General features: G+C 35.6%; 1 long non-coding RNA gene across 1 annotated transcript in view; it reads right to left on the minus strand.

The window, feature by feature from the left end:
- Positions 1-6,101: 6,101 nt before the first annotated feature.
- Positions 6,102-20,105, minus strand: part of LOC140603505 (uncharacterized) — a 56,071-nt gene continuing 42,067 nt past the window's right edge. The window contains exon 4 of the long non-coding RNA XR_012006493.1: positions 6,102-6,255. This is a non-coding gene — a long non-coding RNA (uncharacterized lncRNA). The remainder of the gene's footprint in view (positions 6,256-20,105) is intronic.

Raw genomic sequence — 20,105 nt, forward strand, 5'->3', positions numbered from 1 at the left:
AAAAAGAATAGAAAAATCTAGAGAGTAAAGCAGTTAGACATTTTTGGCCTATTTTGGTTTGAGCTACTTTGTTTGGCTTGGCAGCAAATGGTTCTTTCCCTTCTGCATCAGTTTCCCTGGGCTACCATAACAAAGTAGCACAACTAGGTAGTTCAAACACCAAAAATTTACTGTCTCGCAATTTTGGAAGCTAAACATCCAAGATCAAGGTGGCAGTAAAGCATGTTCCTTCTGAGGGTGGTAGAGAAAAATGTGTTCTGGTAGTTTCTTGGTTTGCAGTAACTTATTTGCAATCTTCACATGGTGTCTGTGTATATGTTTGCTTCTGTATCAAAATTTCCCATTTTTATAAAGAAAACCTATTTAACTGGCCCATCTACCCATATCTGCTCTGGTAACCATCAGTTTGTTCTCCAAAGTTAAGTGTCTGTTGCTTGGTTTGCCTCTCTTTTTACCCCGTGATCATTTGATTTGTTTCTTAAGTTTCACATATGAGTGAAATCATATTTGTCTTTCTCTGATTAAATAATTTTGCTTAGCATAATACTTTCTAGCTCTATCTATGTCACTGCAAATGCAAGATTTCGTTCTTTTTTATGGCTGAGTAATATTCCATTACACATAGACACACACATAAAGTACATACACACACCACATCTTCTTCATCCATTCAGCAGTTGATGGACATCTGGGCTCTTTCCATAATTTGGCTATTGCAGATAATGCCGCTATAAACATTGGGGGTGCATGTATCCCTTCAAACTAGTACATTTGTAACCTCTGGGTAAATACCAAGTAGTGCAATTGTTGGATTGTATAGTAATTCTACTTTTAAATTTTTGAGAAACTTTCATTTCGTTTTCCAGAGTGGCTGCACAAGTTTGCGTTCCCACCAACAGCGTAAAAGTGTTCCCCTTTTCTCCACATCCTTGTCAACATCTGTTGTTTCTTGTGTTGTTAATTTTAGCCATTCTGACTGGTAGGAGGCAAACTTTCAAAACTAACTGAAGGGATACTGTAAGCCAAGGCTTTTGGAGGCAATTGCCCTACAGGTTACTGAGACAGATTATTATCTGGTCTTCTGAATCACACAGGTACTCACTAAAGACAAACATAATTCTGAAAATGACAATGATGAGCAGGAATCCCATTGGACTTGCAATAAATGTATGTTTATAGGACATTTTAATAAATACCTTTATACTTACTTACTATGGGGCCTTTAATTTGTATCACTAAAATGTTCTATACACCAGCCTCATTATACAATATAGGTAGGTATTTATTGCCATACAATGAAAAAATCTGTATGCTTATGAATAAATCACTGTTTCACAGTGCATTTCACAGAAGCAAAAGAAACTTATTGAGATGAGAGATATTTTTTTAATTTTACCATGAAAAATAAGTAAGAAGAGAGACCTAAAAAGTAAAGAATAATAGAAGTTGGGAATACAGTTACATGATAGATTTTTATATAGCTTCAAAGAGGAGAGAGAGGAAAAAAAAAGAAAATAGGAAAGGGACAAGGAAAGATTTTTTTTTTTTTTTAATGGAAGGAACATAGAAAGAATCCAGGTATTAAATTAGAGGGAAAATACCTTCCCTATAAACAATAGTGTCCTGCCAATTGTGCTGAGAGAGAATGAGCTGGAATTGATTGTGCCGGAATTAGATAAAGCACTAGCTAAACAAAGAGCTTCTGGCATCCTGAGGAAGGAGCCAGAAAGTACAAAAAAAGATCAGCTCAGTGGCAGTCAGCCATTAGATACCAATGAAGCTAATCCACACCACAAACTTGTGAACGAAGTAGATTTTCCTCCTTGTCTGTTCCCACAAATAATCATTAATTTTAAGTGCAGCTTGGGCAGGTGCACAGAGAATCCCTGCCGTTTTGACACTGTGTTGGAGACTTTCCAAGCAGCAAGCTGGTACAGTCCTTGAGTCCCTTCCACTTCACTGCTTCTCAAATTCACTTACATCTATAGACAGCCTGTCTCCTACCTGTAACATGCAGGGGCAGACCAGCAATTCTGGCATCCAGAGAGGTTTATTTTCAAAAATTTGGAGCCAAAACATCCATAAACTTATTCAACGAGTGGCAGCAGGAGCATCCAGTCTCCGATATGAACTGTCTAGGATGAGTCTACTTGGCTAATATGCTTATTGATCATCAGCCTATTAGATCAGCTACTGTGGACTGAATTTCTGACATCTTCATGCTCAAGCAGATGTGTTATATCCTCTGACTCACTGCACTTAAGATTAGCACAAGTAATACATGAATTTATACTGGAATCAATATAAAGAAAGTATTAAAAAGAAAAAGGCTAACTCCTTACAGATCTAAACCTCTGCCATTGTAGTTTCTCTTGAACATTCTACAGTGTCCGAGACTGAATGTCCATTTACTTTGCTCACTCTCTTTGCCTTTACCCTTAGGGAGGAGGCAAATAAGAAATGAGAGAGGAAAAGGCCAGAAGCTGCTTATACCTCTTTTCTCAAAAATTCTTCCTATAATGAACATTAGTGAGTGTATCAGTGGTTACAGTTCATTAAATAAGAACAGATGCCACAAAAGGATTGCAAAACCCAGGGAAAAATGTGTCCCCATTGTGTACATAGCACTCCACCATCCCCAAAGGTTTATAGACAGTGCCACCTGTCTTGGTGACAGATCCACTGTGTCCACTGCAAGCTTTCCAGGTGAACAGAGTGAGGCCATATGAGGAACCATTTGTAACATAAAGACATCTGCCAACTCTCCCCCCAAGCTTTGGGGAGGACCAATGACATATGTATAGATCAATTCAAGTTCCTTAGAAGGAAGAACCTGTGAAATAAGTACATTAGTTTTCCTTAGAAGTTAGCAGGTAGCTAATGACCCTACCCTTAATATGTGGATATAGCTATTGACACATAGATTAGATGGATTGCTCACTAACATGAAGAATAAGTGACAAGGTTAGAAGAAAAATAATATGAAACACTATTGTCTCCTAATATCCTAGTAATCAATGCTCTGTTCACTGGAGGAAAGATTTATGTGGATGCTATCAAGACACAGAAAATTTGAGTTCCCTCTCTAAGTTTCACATACTAGAAAATAACTTTTATAAAATATAGTATATAGAGATCATCTGGTAAGTCGATAAAATATTTTTTAAAAAAGGGAACTTGACAAATTAGAAACCAGTGAAGAGTGCAATAACATCTCACTTTTAAAACATCTAAGAAAAAATAAAATAATATGCCAAAAATTGATAAAGAAAAATCACTCCAATGTTGGCTTGGCCTCAGACCACATTCTTTTGTGAACTTTATGACTATCGCATTTAAAGATAAAGTTATATTTTTCAAAATGGAAACTTGAGGAATTGTGAATGCAGTTGGCCCTCTGAGTTAAAAAGATATTCACGTCTTGAATTTTAATTCCAATTATACAGCTTGCAGGCTAATGCCGAATGGACTTGTTTTCCTCTCTGTTTAGAAAAGGGAGGAGGGAAGGGAAAACCACACATGGCATCGTTGGAAAGAAGCCAAGTGGCAGAGTGCTGGGGAGGGAATTGGCAGCCACACTATCTGAGATCAAACCAGCGACAACTTTCAATGCATTTCAAAAATAAGATGTAGCATAGTATGACAAGTATAAACTTTTTAACAAAAGCAATGAAAATTGTTTCGTTCCCTCCCTTTTTTTTTTTTTTTTTTTTTTTTTGCAATTATCATTTTAGCTTTCCAAGTGTTCCCATTTGATTTCACTACATTGCTATTTTGGTATAAATGTCAAGAAAATCTTAAAGACTATATTTTTCTAATCTTGAAAGATGCCTCAACGTTTTTTGGAGAAAACAAGGTTCTGACAAACAAAGGAAATTTGGAGATAACATTCTGCCTGATTAAAAATGGAAAATATCAGAAGGAATCATTGCTAAAGAAAAACAAACTAGCTATTAAAATTGTTAGCATTCTACAAGACCCATAATCTAGTCCATGATACCTGAACCTAATGGCCCCTTTTATGTGAAGTTCTTGGAGCATCTCCAAGGCAGTTATATTCCTTAATCTTCAAACTATTGCGGCAAGAGAGAAGTGCTGTCCATCAAAACCCCATTTTCCAGATAGTAAATTTTCAAGCACAAGAAATTTAAGTCTTATTTAATGATCCAGAAAAAAAGTAGGGTTAGGAGAGGCTTGCTGGGTCTAAAGTGTGTCATGTCAGTCCAGATTGATAGGTGTGGCTTTACCTCCTTACATCTTGCAATCTCACTGAGAAGGAGGAATTTACACTGCCCTCCCCAAGAGGGAATGGATTTAGGGGAAAGATATCCACATTCTCTCATTCATATTTTTACTGGAGAAGAAGAATGGTTCATTTTAGGGATGAGACTGAGAAAAAGCTCAGAAACTCTCGAGGTGTAGCTCAAACTCCTCTTGATGCACTCTCCCCTCCCTCTAGCTTGCCTCTGCATACAAACACTCTGCTCTGCTCCATGTGATAAGTCTATTAGAGTAGGCTCTGCCGACAAAGGAAAGAAATCTGCACTGTAGAGTGGAGAGGTCGATTCCGCTGGGCAAAGAGCAGAAATCCTGATTTCAGTTGCACGTTTAAGTAGGATCGTCCAACCTAGCTTTATTAGTTATAAAGCTGTTGTTTCGATCATCCCCTTCAACTGGCTCAGAATATAGAAGGAGAAACATGAGGGGCACTTCAAAATCTCTATCGAGTGTCCTATGAAAGTTTAAGTCAATTAAAAAGATGCCTCATTCACAAGATTGAGCCTGGTGATAATGACGCCAGTAATGATCATGGTGATGCCGCATGTTCTGACACCTACCATGTGCCAAACATTATGACATCCATAACTGATTTACATATATTAGCCACCACATTGTCATATAAATATATGAGATAAAGCTATAATTAGTCTCACATGAAAAATTGAGGCGACCAAGGCTTAATAACCTTTCCAAGAGCAGAGAGTTTGCTCTTTTCACTTCCACTCTTTTTTTTTTTAAGACCTTATTTGAGAGAGAGAGAGAGAGAGAATATGGGGTGGGGTAAGAATAGAGGGAGAAGAAGAAGCACTCCTGCTGAGCAGGAAGCCTGACATGGGGCTTGATTCCAGGACGCTGAGATCATGACCTGGGGCAAAGACAGTCGCTTAACGGACTTAACCACCCAGGTGCCTTTTATCACCACTCTTATTGTCACTAACAGCTTCAGGCATTATCTGACCCTCATCTGAAGGTTATCAGTCATTTTGTAATGAATAGTGCTTATTTTTTAATCTGTTCACTTTGACTACTTGGCATGATGTGCTTATGTATCTATTATTGTTTTTATGGTAATTTTTTAAAAAGGTAAGAATAATATCCATAGGGACAGTACCTAACATTTATGCATCAAGAACTATATGAAGCACTTATATTGTCTGATGAAAGCTTCAAAACAATTGAATGAGGTGATGGTACTATTATTCCCATTTTACAGATAAGGTTTAGAAACTTGAAGTGACTTTGCCAAGGTTATTGAGTATTAGAGGCAGTATCGATGCATATGTGTCAGGTTCTGACATCTGATCTTAACTCTATGCCATATAGATGAAATTTGAGATCAATAAAAGATATCAAAACATCTTTAATTATTGGTCTGTCTGTAACACACAAGAAAGTTAACTCATACAAAACTTTAAGAAAACACATCCTAATAGTAGGCTATCTAAATGTTTATTATTTATCTTTATACCACAAATCATAATTATGATGTGCTTTTTGCATACTTAAGCCATAAGCTCATCATAATTATCTAGCCTTAACATAATTTGGAAAAACTTGAAATGGAAAAGGATTAGGTTCACTTCACTACCATAATAGTTTTGATAATTCTGACTCTCATCAAAACACTCTTCTGCTTTTTCTAGGAAAAGAAAAATCTTATGTTTAATTATTTTCTATAATTTTCATATATCTCTTCTAGATAAACCATTCTGTTTTGAACTGTTCATTAGCAACATCTAAAAGTTCTACTTACTGTTAAATGGCAAGTTAGAATTAGCAAGAAGGAAGATCTGGAATGCACCCAGTCAACCTACCTTGAGACTAAATACAATATAGCCACCTCTCTGTGTTTTGCACTTAATTGGAGCTCAATCAACATGGACTACTTTGTTGATCTACTGAGTTGAAGCAGTGCACAGGATAGATGTGCACAGGCTATCCAAACAGCATATGATGAGGAGCAAAGTAGGGTACCTACAAACAGAGATTAGAAACAAAATGTTTTTAAAGAATCCCTGAAGCATAACTTCAAACATTGTCATGGCTGTAGACCACTGGGAAACCCTGGCAGCAGATGGCTCAAGCTAATGCCCAACTAAAATGAAATGAAAATACCAGCCAAACCTCCAAGAGGAGATGAGTTTGCAAATGCAGGACAGTCTGCATTTGTATATGATAGAGAAAGCTGTAACATATAGAATACTTTCAGCTCAAATATTTAAAAAAAAAAAGAAAGCAGTTTCCCTCAACATTTCCTTTCTCTCCCACTCTCTTTCTCTCTGTGTTCACTTCTTTATATAAATATCTTATTGCTCAAGTCATTAATAGTATCACAGTGAACACAAATACATAATCATTTTAATGACATTAGAAGAAAAAAGTTGAAAAGTGTATTATTCCAGAATTCTATGTTAGGTAAATAGGCTCATGGATCTTCTCAGCCTACTTACATTTGAAAAAAGAAAACGATAAATTAGATATTGATATAGATATAGATATAGATAGATATAGATATATCTGCTAAGTTTGCATATTTTCATATTAAACCATTTTGTTCACAGTTATTGACTGTCCATTATTCACAATAACTGATAACTAGAATGAAGCATATTCATGTTATCCTTATCATCACACTTCTTAATTTTTTCATGGGGTTCTCATCTATCTGGATTTCAAATCAAAATAATTTAATGTCATAAACATTGGCCATGAGGCCAATTAAGTAGGAGCTTGCAGCAGAATCTCTCTCATCTCATCTTCCAGTTTCTTTCCCATTTTTCCTGTCAATGCCTTTCTCATGATAGAAATTCTATCTCCAGTGAGTTCATGTTCTCTCTGCTTACCTAAGTTTTTTTAACTGTTAAATACACCAGATGAGAAGATGTCCCCCAATATGGGTGGCACCATGACAAGAGAGGAGTCAGGAAAGCTGAATGCAGTAGGACAGAAGGTGAGATTCATGGAACAAGAGTAGGAGCAGCGTTTTAGAACCAGACAGAGAATGGTGTCTGGCTGCTGGTACAAACACACTACAGAAGTTGCAGTATGCTTGCTGGGCATCAGCAAGGACCACCCTGGAAAGGAACTGACAAAGTAACTGACAGCAATGTATGACTGAGTGATATAACAACTGCATGTTTTATTCCTGCAAAGATTATATAGAGTTCAAGAGGGATAAAATATTTGGGGTTGAAGTTGGGAGATTTATTCGATATTTTTCTGTTTTCCATGAGAAAGGATCTTATCTAAATATTCCTGACTTCTTGCTTGTCCCCTACTCCTCTCTATAGGGGTAGAATGTGACACTTGGCAGGCTGGGTTGTGCTAATCCATCACAAGCCCTAAACAAAAGGGATTTCACACACCTGCCCTATTATCCCTAGGTAAGTAGAAAGGCAATGTGTCCCCAGGTAATGGTGTCTATTCCTCAAGGCCTGGAATAAGAAGACAGGGAGTAGTATCAGATCCATCCAGCCCATATTGGGCTGCAATTATATCGGTAAGACCTACTCTGTTCTCTATCTCTCTAACTCACATCCATTTCTCAATTGGTTCTAAAGACAGAAAATAGAGATGTCACTTATGAGACCTGATAATAATTTTTAATCTCTAACTAGAATTTGAGTCATCTGTGATGGGAAGACAAGAAGTATTCTGATATTCTTCTAATCATATTCCCTAGGCTACAAATGACATTAAATGCCCATAAATCAACTCTGAATTTCATTTTACGGATCTTCCTTGACTTACGATAGGATTATGTCCCGATAAACCCATTTTAATTTGAAAATATCATAAGTCAAAAATGCATTTAATCCATCTAATCTACTGAACCTCGTAACTTAGCCTAGCCTACTTTAAGTATGCTAACACTTGTATTAGCCTACTGTTGGGCTAAAATCATCTAGCACGAGACCTATTTTAAATTAAGTGTTGAATATATCATGTAATTCATTGAATAGAATACTGATGGTGAAAAACAGAATGGCTATATGGGTACAAATGGTTGTAACTGTACTGGTTGTTGACCTTCATGATCTGTGGCTGACACGCACCTGCAGCTACCACTGCACAGCATTCATTACAAGGAAGCATCATACTGCTTATCATTAGCCCAGAAAGAAATCAAAATTCCAAATTTGAAGTATGATTTCTACTGAATGTATATCACTTTCTCACCATCATAAGTCAAAAAAAAAATAAAAAGTCAAACCATTATAGTTAAGGATCCATCTCTATTTGCAAACCACCGGTTACCTCATTTATTTGTCTAAATTGTGATATTTTTGGTACAAATTAGAGATGCCTTTATGTTTTTCATGTTTAGAGTTTAACTCTGTGCCATCTTTTAGTATCCAAATCACCTCTAAGCCCCAGCTAAGGTCTCACGACTTTCTTTACTGAAATTCCCAGTTATTTGCCTATTTTACTTTCCCAGTTGACTTACAATGTATGCCGCACAAATTTTTCCTTTTCCTATTATGTTATCTAAATATCAGCTGTGGTTTTCTTCCCAGCTTAGATCCGGATAATATTCTACTTTCCATGACCCGTAGAAAGTGCAATGCCTTCCATAAAATCTCTGTCAATTTGTGGTTCAATCTCTGATCACTTCTGGTTCCCCTTCTTTGCCCCTGACTTCCTTTTGTGCTGGAGTTTTGTCCTCTACTATGTCTTTTACTCTCCTTTATCTCTGTCCCACTAAGGACTCAAACTTGAAACACTATTTTTTTATTATGTTTCCGTAAAAGCAGATCAAAGAAAATATTCATGTGCCTAGCATATGTATAAAAGTAATTACAGATGAAAAGCATTTACAAGGAAGAAATGCAAAATAATAATTAAAATTCAATATTAAATAGTGCTGTACTTAAAAGTTCACTTTGTCATCCTATGTTGCTTGACCATTTCCTCCTATTTTTCTTCTCCCATTTTTCTCTCTCTTTTTTTTTTTTCTGTCCTCTGCTCTGCCAGGAAATGAAAAAAAATAAGACTAAAGGAAAGTAAAGATTCCTTACAGTCCCTTTGCTCAAACTCCAGTCAAGACTGCATACTCAACAATGCAGCAGAAGCTTTGAAAATACCACCTGTGAGTCAGGTGGATAGAATTTAGGGTCTCACATAATAAAGGTTTCCTTTGCTCACATTTCTAATACTTTATTAGAAATTCATGGTAACAAATCTTCACTCTCCAACTTACTGAATGAGTCTTCTATTCAAGGCTAATGTTTGTATTTCACACCTTCACAATACCCAGCATTGTATAAGATGCCTGATGTTTTCTTTGCAAAATAAGAGAAATACTACCTGACTAAGGAGTTGCTCAACCCTACTTAAGAAGCCTTTCTGGGGATTCTTGGGTGGCTCAGTGGTTTAGGGCCTGCCTTCTGCCCAGGGCATGATCCTGGAGTCTCGGACTCCAGTCCTGCATTGGGCCCTCTGCATGGAGCCTGCTCCTCTACCTGTCTGTGTCTCTGCCTCTCTCTCTCTCTGTGTCTCAAATAAATAAATAAATAAATAAATAAATAAATAATCTTAACAAAAAAAAAAAAAAGAAGTAGAAGAAGAAGCCTTTCTACTTCAGCTTGGAAGTTGGTTCCTGATTTCCATGGTCCTTAGTTTGAAGCATAAGCTCTACACAGATCAACCTCTGTTCAATCTCTTAGAAGAAAGGGGCAAAATTGTTCTTTTGAAGTACTAAAAGGAAATGAAATATTCTGTGAAAAAAAAATCTGCTTCATTTAATTATTTTTTCAACTTTCTGCTATTTATTACCAAACAAAAACATGTCCATAACACAGAAAGACTAAAAAGAAGTGACAGATATTGCAGGCAAATTCTAAAAATCTCATAGGCAACCCCATAAAAAATTCCCTTAAATTAGGAACAGGTAAAATCATTTATGCCACTGGAAATTTTATATGCTTGGATAATCCTAGTACCTGAAAAACAAACTTCTAAGTATATTTTACTTCTAGACTATCTGCTTAATTTTTTAATTCACATGCAGTATAATTTTGAAATTTAGTTCACCAGGATGCCTGGGTGGCTCAGCGGTTGAGCGTCTGCCTTTGGCCCAGGGTATGATCCTGGAATCCCAGGATCCAGTCCCACATAGGGGTTCCTGCAGGGAGCCTCCTTATCCTTCTGCCTATGTCTCTGCCTCTCTCTCTCTGTGTGTCTCTCATGAATAAATAAATAAAATCTTTAAAAAAAACAAAGAAATTGGTTTAAAAAAAATCTTAGTTCACCAAAACAATTTAAAATATTATTTGCTTTTTAAATTTCTCAGCAATCAGAGATCACTTATTCGTTAAATATATATCAAGGACATGGTATATACTAAAGACTTTACAAGGTGCTAAAATGCAAACATGAACAGTCTTTTGTGGAAAACTAATAATAATTATACTGTATTATGGAAAGTGTCCTTTTTTTTTCTTTTTTTTTTTTTTTTTTTTTTTGCTAGGTATTGTACCTTACCCTTCTGCTTCAATCCAAAAAAAGGCTAAGTTTTTGCAATAACTTAAATTAATACTGCCAACCAACTAATGTCAAAATTTAGAAAGGACTTCTTTATTTTATTTTAAAGCCTGTGTATCTGATTAAAGAAATCCGTCTACAAGTCATGGAACACCATAATATCCTAAGTGAAACAGATGACCTGAGGAGAGTAGAAAAATATTTTCTTATTTCTTTCTACATCTTTTCATGACCATGAAACCCAAGCCCTGAACTAACCATAAAACATGGCTTTTATTCTCTATATCTAATAAGAGCAGTTAGAAGACCTAGAAGACATACCTTTTGAAGTAGCTTCATATACAAGAAGAAAATTCCTGAGACTAATTTCTAATTTTGCAAAATGTAACTACTATATATGAGAGAGAAAATTAAGAGAAAGGAACTTTTTCAGTTGGAAAGGCAATAATATTAGAAGAAATTGGAAGAGGATGAAATAAAAAAACATTATAAGGAGGTTTAAAAATGTAATAAAAAATATAAACCAAAAAAAAAAAATAACAAGCAGAACTGGTGCTGAAGAAAAAAATAAATCCCTGAAAGGACTCATATTACAAACCATACCCTGACTACAAAGTGATATTCATATCTGATTAATAGTTTTTTAAAGACTAAGCAGTTAGAAAAATTTTTGTATTCTTTGGTAAAGAGAAAATGAAAACAAAATTATAGGCTACCTAGAAATTAGTAAAAATAGAATCATTATATACTAAGCCTTAAGGTTATAGCCAAAGCTAGTGCTGTCTGCTTTATAATTAAAGAAAAAAGGAATAAAAATAATTGAAATGGGCATTCAATTCAATATGTTAAAAAAAGAAAAATGCAATAATTATATGAAAAGTAAAGGAAGATTATTCATTAAAGACTAGACATTAAAAAAAATAAAAAAATAAAAAAAAATAAAAAAAAGACTAGACATTAACAAATTAACAAACATGTTTCTAGTGCTAATTATTTGAGCATGTAAGTAAAACAGCCTGATGCTGTTCATTATTGAGAAAGAGGGGAGGAAGGGAGAGAGTGAGGGAAAGAGGGATAGTAGAAAGAAAGAGACTTTTTGGAATGAGAAAATTGGAAAAGGTATACCATTCATCATGAGATGTAAATGCTTGGGATAGTTGATAGAAAAATTGGGGGAGTAAAAATAACGTAAGAAGACTTATCATATGATATATTAAAACCTGAGTAAATAAATGGATTAGTAAATAGATTAAGTAAATAAACAGAATAAGCAAATGTATAAAATAATTCCTTATGCCAGTGAAGAGAGGTGAATTTAAAAAAATAAATGTTATTGAGAACATTGAAAAATGTAGTGGCACCTCACACCTGTCAGAATGGCTAAAACCAACAACACAAGAAATAACAGGTATTAGGGTGCCTGGGTGGCTCAGTGGGTTGAGCATCTGCTCAACCAATTCAGGTCATGATCCCAGAATCCTGGGATCCAACCCTTGGCAGGAATCGTGCTTCTCCCCTGCCTCTGTCACTCCCCCTGCTTGTGCTCTCTCGCTCTTTCTCTCTCTCTGTCAAATAAATAAGATTGAAAGAAGAAAGAGGAAAGGAAAGAAGAAAGAAAGAAAGAAAGAAAGAAAGAAAGAAAGAAAGAAAGAAAGAAAGAAAGAAAGAAAGAAGAAGAAGAAGGAAGGAAGGAAGGAAGGAAGGAAGGAAGGAAGGAAGGAAGGAAGGAAGGAAGGAAAGAAAGAAAGAAAGAAAGAAAGAAAAGAAAGAAAGAAAGAAAGAAAGAAAGAAAGAAAGAAAGAAAGAAAGAAAGAAAGAAAGAAAGAAAGAAGAAAGAAAGAAAAGAAAGAAAGAAAGAAAGAAAGAAAGAAAGAAAAAGAAAGAAAGAAAGAAAGAAAGAAAGAAAGAAAGAAAGAAAGAAAGAAAGAAAGAAAGAAAGAAAGAAAGGAAGGAAGGAAGGAAGGGAGGAAGGAAGGAAGAAAACAGGTGTTGGTAAGGATGTGGAGAAAAAGTAACACTTGTACACTGTTGGTAGGAATAACACTGGTGCAGCCACTCTGAAAAACAGTATGGATGTTCCTCAAAAAGTTAAATATAGAACTACCCTATAATCTAGCAATTACACTAATAGGTATTTACCAAAAGAATACAAAAATACTAATGCAAAGGGATACATGCACCCCAATGCTTATAGCAGTATTATCTACAATAGCCAAATTGAGGATAAAGCCCAAGTATCCAGCAAATGATGAATGGACAAGGGAGATATGGTATTTATATACAATGGAATAACATTCAGGCATAAAAAAGAATGAAATCCTGACATTTGCAATGATGTGGATAGAGCCAGAGAGTATTATGCTAAGCAAAATAAGTCAGAGAAAGACTACCATATGATTTCACTTATATGTGGAATTTAACAATAAAAACAAATGAGCAAAGGGAAAAAAGAGAAAAAGAAAAATAAATAAATCAAGAAACAGACTCATAATTATAAAGAACAAATTGATGGTTACCAGAGGGGAGGTGGGGGATGGATGGGTTAAATAAGTGATGGGGATTAAGGAGTGCATTTGTTGTGATGAGCACCAGGTGATGTATGGAACTGTTGAATCACCACATTGTACTCCTGGAACTAATATAACATTGTATGTTAACTAACTAGATTTACAATAAAAACTTAAAAAACCAAAAAAATATATTGTGGTAGGTTCTCATATCACAGTTTTTCCAAAATGATTTCAAAATGGATTAAATATTCCAATAACAAAAAGAAATCATAAATGTATTAGAATGAGAAATTACTTTTAATTGTTTATTTCAAAGGATAAAACATATAGAGTTTGATAGTTTACATAAAAATGAAAAATATGGTAAAGGTAAAAGAAAAAATATCACTAACAGAGTGAAACGGCAAAGACCAAACTTTGAAAGAAAACCCACAGCCTACACAGCAATAAATGTTCAGTATCTTCAATATAAATAGAAATACAAATCAGTACTCAAAGTCTGAATAATCCATTAGAAAAATGGGCTAAAGTTCATGAGCATGCTATTTACACAAGAAACACAAATGGCCAATGAACACATTTTTAAAAACTTAACCTAACTGAAGAAATTCCGATTGAAACATCAATAGGGACACCTGGGTGGCTCAGCGGTTGAGCATCTGCCTTTGGCCCAGGGCATGATCCTGGAGTCCTAGGATCGAGTCCCACATAGGGCTTCCTGCATGGAGCCTACTTTTCTCTCTGCCTTTGTCTTTCCCTCTGTGTGTGTGTGTGTGTCACTCATGAATAAATAAATAGAATCTTTAAAAAAAAAAAAAAGAAACATCAATAAAGGAAGGTCTAGAACTATCTGATGAGTAAAAGTTATATAAATGATAATATTCATTGTTGGTAAGCAATTCTCATAAGGATGGTTAGATACACAGACAAGTAGTAACTTTTGGGAAGATAATTTATTCATTTGAGTAAGGACATTAAATAAGATTTTTCCTGATATCTGAAGAATTGAGATCGATGACACAAAATCAAGATCAATAAATACCAAAAAGAGTTGGTGGGCCAGGTACTTTTTTAGTACTCATTAAGAAGTAAACAATTATCCTTCATACAAGCCCAACTTTCTTCCTGTTTGATAAACATAGGAGACCAGGAAGCAGAGGGTATCTTGAGTATTTAATCTAAGAAAGAGCTATGCATTGCTCGTTCCCTGAAGCCAAATAATGAATCTCTGAGAGAATCAATTAAAGAAACTGGCGTCTCATTCATTAGTTCAGGATCTTGTCATGCAGCAGATTGAATGATCTGTACATAGGAATATTTGAGCAGAAGTGGAAACAGGAAGTTGAGAGAGAATGTAGAACAGAAGAGGGATAGAGTGGTGTAGTCTGTACTCCAGCCAGCTTTGTCTTAGAGAAAGTGGACGTTACAGAAAGCAACAAAATTTGAAATATCTTGTTTGCCTGAAGTCATGAAGATAGATAAGCAAAGGTAAACCAGAAATAAAAGGCTGTGTTGACAACAGAAGGTGGACCTGAGATGTGTTCTATGGAGCTATCAATGGAGCAGACATCACATGTCAAAGAACTGAGCACTGAAATTCCCCTTCTGGAATCATACAAACACCCCAAGAGAGCCTGCCTATCAACACCTGCCACAAGAGAAGCAACAGCCAGCATATCTAAGAGATGACCTAGCAGAAACCTATAAGTAGAAAATATTTTCTCTATTTTTTTCTTTTTATCATATCTCTCCATTCTACTAGCTGGGAATGAAAAGATGCATAAGAGGGAAAATAAATAGAGGTAGAGTAGATGTCTTAGGAGCAGACTTTGTTTCATCTGTACTCCAAGTTCCCCAAGCCTCGCTACCACTTGGAGGAGAGGAGATGCGCAATGAATTGGATATGCAATTGGGCTTGACTTTCTTATATATCTGCATGTAACAGGAGAGTTGAGGGGACTGTCCAAGATGTCCCTAAATAATGAAAAAAAGAAATCTGAGAGAGCATAGAACAAGGTAACTTGACCATATCAAGTTCAGACTGTTCAATAGACCAGTTGTATGGTCCACAGTTCCTAAAATAATACATTCCCCTTCACCCACAAATGGTACTTCTAGAATTTATCTGTGGTGACATAAAGATCATACTGTCAAATCAAGCTACATAAATCTTGGATTTGACCCAATATCAAACTTTACCAATGATCTAAATGATACAGGAGGAAATTTTCTCCTTGGAGGACTCTGAGACCCTCAGGTACAGCTTCCAATAAAAAATGACTTTCTTCTTCCACAACAGGACATTGTTTTGTTCCAGGTTAACAGATAAAGCAGTTGAGCAATGTATGCATGAACATCACTCACACAGAAGAAGCCATTTGGACTATTTTACATTAATTACAGCTTATGTGATCTTCCTCAGCTAGCCATCCCCCATAAATTTATAAGTTGCAGAATTATTCACAATAAACAGCTTCAACTGAATAGTTTTTTTCCTGCTAAAGATCTTTTCAAAGACAAGAAGTTGCCATTATCCTTCTGCTAGTAAATATCAAGAGTGGGTTTCTCAGGTCATTTGTATGTTTACCAGGAGGTCATTAGCATGTTTCCCAGGAGGTCATTAGCATGTTTGCCAGAAGATTTAATGCAGTAATTCTTTGTGTCTGGACATCTCCAGGAGAAAGTGAATTGGTACAGAACTGCTGCAAATTCTTTTCTTCCCAAGCCCCAGTCAAAAAATTGGGCAAGAGTACACATTTTAGGTACAAAGATGTTTAATTCAAATAATTTTAAACAACCTTAATATATAATAAATGAATACATTAAATATATTGCTCATATATTTATATTATGAAATCATCTATAGTTGTTATGAATGATAATAGGCACATATCTATGTTTTATCATGAAATTATGTTTATGAGAAATAGCTTAATGAACAGGCAGGTTATAGAACAATACGTACCATATGATACAACATGACATAAATTTCATAACACATACACATAAAAAAAAGATTGGAATGCTTCAGAAAATATATATATTGACAAGATCCATGAATATCACTTCTCCTGTCAAATAGATTTATTCTACCCTTGAGGGATTTTTTAGCAGTTTATCCCAATTCATGAAGACACATCACACCAAAAATAGTCTAATCCCTTTATATATACATTACAAAAGAAATTTTCTTAACTTTGTAACTTCCTGCAAAAAATCTGGAAATCATTATAACCCTCCTTGCTTGTGCATTAGAGCTCCTTTCTTTTCCACTCTTCCCCTTTTTATGTATTTATAATGACATGTCACAGGTATGCACACTCTTGTGTGTTTCTTCCACTAAGTCGTGAAATTCCTTCAGGCAGGAGCTACCACTGTTTTCTTTCTATCCCTATTATAATACCTGGCATGCAGAACATATTATCAATAGAGTTCTTTTTCCAATCTGCACAGGTAGAAAAAAAAAAGAAAGGAATAAAGCACTGCAAAGCATTGTACTGTGTGTTATAGGAAATAAAAACAAAGATACCATGATTATTTGCATACTTAAGAATGTGGTTTGGAAAAATAAGATATAGCCACAACTTGTTTGCCAATTGTGGGTAGAGTTTCTATAGGAGCAGTAACTTTTACCAGATTCTACCTCCATCCCTTTCCTACTTTGTTCCACCCACTATAGGTAGGAACTATAAGGTAGGAAGATTGCATCCCTTAGGAATTTGTTCTCCAGATAACATCCAACAAACAGTAGTTTAAACCAATGTAGATTCATTATTCATATATTACTAGAAGTCTACACGTTAATCGTGGCTGTCACTGGTTCTTCTTTTCAACAAGAAACCAAAAGCTTCCTATTTTTCTGCTTTTCCATCATTAAAACATTGGTTTGGGGCCTCATAATTGCAAGATGACTGCCAGACTTCAGAGAGTACATATGCATTTTCAGGGAGGAGGAAGTGAAAGGACCAGAGGTATAGCAGCATGCCTGGTAAATATGTCATATTTTATCAGGAATTTAAAAGCATCCCAGGGAGCTCCACTTAGCTGACAGCCACTCATAATTCATTGGATAGAAATAGAGTCATAAAGCCTGACTAGATAGAATGAAGCTAGAAAGAGGAGTACTGTAGTGGCCAGAAAACAGGGCTGCCACATTTGTTAAGCTAGTTACTTATTACCTGGGACATTTCTTGGATGACAAATATTTGTGAGCAGTATTACCATGTTTAGAAGTCACAAACCTAATTAAGCTTTTTCTCTCTAATCTACTGACTCCCACGTTCATATGATAAGCAGACTTGGCCAAAACTAGCCTCCTCTATTGATGCCCAGCCATGCCTCTTGTTTCTACTCCTTTATTTGATGCAGTTATGTGGATAAACTTAAGACCCACCGCTTAACAGGTCCTACCAGATGCTCTATCCTCACCTTGTTCTTTCCGTATAGATGGTCAAAGAAAACCAATTTCAAGAATTCCATTAAAGAGGCTGATGGATAGATATTAGGACAACTTACTTAAAATTGAACATAGTTCTTTTCCCAGGTTTTATCAACATTTTCTTTGGGGACAATACATACTAAGTCATTTATACAGAAAGTAGTGTTTCCATTTTCAATTTTATGATTTTGGGGAAACCCTGTAAGCATCCAGAGGTACTGGCATGTTTCAATTATCTTAACATATACTCTCCATAACCCTAGCTATGTCTCTCATATCTCAATTTCTAAAAGACCCATAACAGGTATGCAGCAATTGGATCCATGAGTGCATAGACATATTTGGACTTTCTCAACTAACAGACAGTAAAAATATAACCATTACAACATGATGTGTATTAAGTAGGTTGATGCTATAAAGGGGTTCTTGTGTGCAGAAAAGTTGAACACACTGTCCCAAATTGAGGTAGAACAGATTTTTTTTTCAATCAAAGAAGCAAGAATGTTTTCATGGCCTGGCAGTCTGAAATGTTAGAAAGAATTAGGGGACATATAAGACCAAGAAACAACTATGGAAACCACTGTAAACTGGTTAGGTAAAAAGAAGAAACATACCTATCTGAAGAAACAGATGTACCAATACATGGAAACATTCAAACTTTGATCTTTAAGAGCAATATATATATAATATGCATGATTAACGCACCCAAATGATGTGTTACATCAGAAACAAAGAAAAATTCACAAAAGTTGAGATTTTTTAAATGTCTTATGGCAAAACAAGTATTTCTCATTTTACATGCTATTATGAAAGAGAAGGTACTTACTGAAGTTGGTGAATGGCTTACTACTAATGAATATCAGAAAGAATATTAGTCTCATATCCTATTTTATTGCCTTTTTTTAAAAAAATTTTCCAGGAGAACATTTGTTGGAATAGGAAATATAAGAAAAACAATAGTAAGAGGTGATGTCAAGATATGTGACATCACCAAAGGAGACCTTAAACACCTTAGGCTTTTACTAATGGTTCCCCAATGCTACCCCACGGACTGGCCAACAGAAGAAACACTGGAGGAAATGTTTAAATATAGCTCTGAGGACCTACCTTCGAAGGTAATGATTCAGTATACCTAGGGTAGAACCTAAAATTCTGTACTTTAGAAAAAGTTACATGACTGATTTTAATGTGTAGTAAGATGAAGTTTCCCCCTGAAAGAATTTCAGTCTTATGACCCATATAACTACCTTCCCTAGATACTGAAAGAATCCATCCTTTCTATGATCTTTGAAGAATCTAGAAAATAGTGAAGACAGTAAAAGAGACTGGAAGTGTATTGGAATGTTCAAGGCAGAAAAAAAAAAAAAACATTAATTTCAAAGATCCAGAGGAAAGAAGGCTTTTGCCAGGATTAAAGCACAGCAAGAAGGCCACATGGGCTAGAAAGGTATAAACAGGATGAAAGTGGCTGGAAATGAGAGAGGTGAGGTGGGTGGGGACAGGCAAACATGTGGGTTATAATAAGGACATTGCATTTATTTTCAATACATGGAGAAGCCATTTAAAGATTAGGAGCCAAAAAAAAATAACATATTTTAATTATGTTTTTTAAAGATAACTTTTGTTATTGAGGGGAAAGAATTGGGATAGAGAAAATTTGTTGTCCACTTTAATAAATTACTGTCTGCTTAACATAAATTTGTTAGGATGGCAGCAGTGGAGATGATGGGGATTTTATAAAGTCTCGGTATATCTTAAAAGTGTAACTGGAAGCGTTTTGGGTGAATAGTCTATCAAGGATGAGGACAAGAAAGAACTCAGGGATGATTCCTAGAGGTTTCCATAGCCCCTGGGTAAATGATGGTGCCATTTTATAAAATGAAGAAATCTGAGAAATTAGCATACTTGACAGGCAAGGATGGGGTGGTGACAGGTTTTTATTTTGGACATATTAAATTTGATATGCCTATTGGATGACCAAATGGGGATGTGATGAAGACAATCAGACATACTCATCCAGAGCACAGAGGTATTTCCTGTTTTTTAATAAGATTTTATTTATTTACTTATTCGTGAGGGACACACAGAGAGGCAGAGAGAGAAGCAGATTCAGGTGCCCTGAGAGTTTAAGACTGGAACTGTTACTACTAAGAAATGTAATTTAAAGCCAGGGCCTGGAGGAGATAATCTAGAGCATGGGTGTAAATGAGAACTAGATAAGGGATGAGGAATGAATCTTGATGCACTCCCACCTGGAATAGATCAGGGAAACAAAGGAGAGGAAAGGGAATTGCCATAAAAGTGTGAGGAAAACTCAGAGACAGTGGAGTTTGGAAAAGTGTACAAGAAAGGTATTCTAGGGCATCTGGGTGGCTCAATGGTTGAGCATCTGC

This window comes from Canis lupus, chromosome 14 (assembly GCF_048164855.1).
Source record: "Canis lupus baileyi chromosome 14, mCanLup2.hap1, whole genome shotgun sequence".
In the NCBI taxonomy this organism is placed as follows: domain Eukaryota; kingdom Metazoa; phylum Chordata; class Mammalia; order Carnivora; family Canidae; genus Canis; species Canis lupus.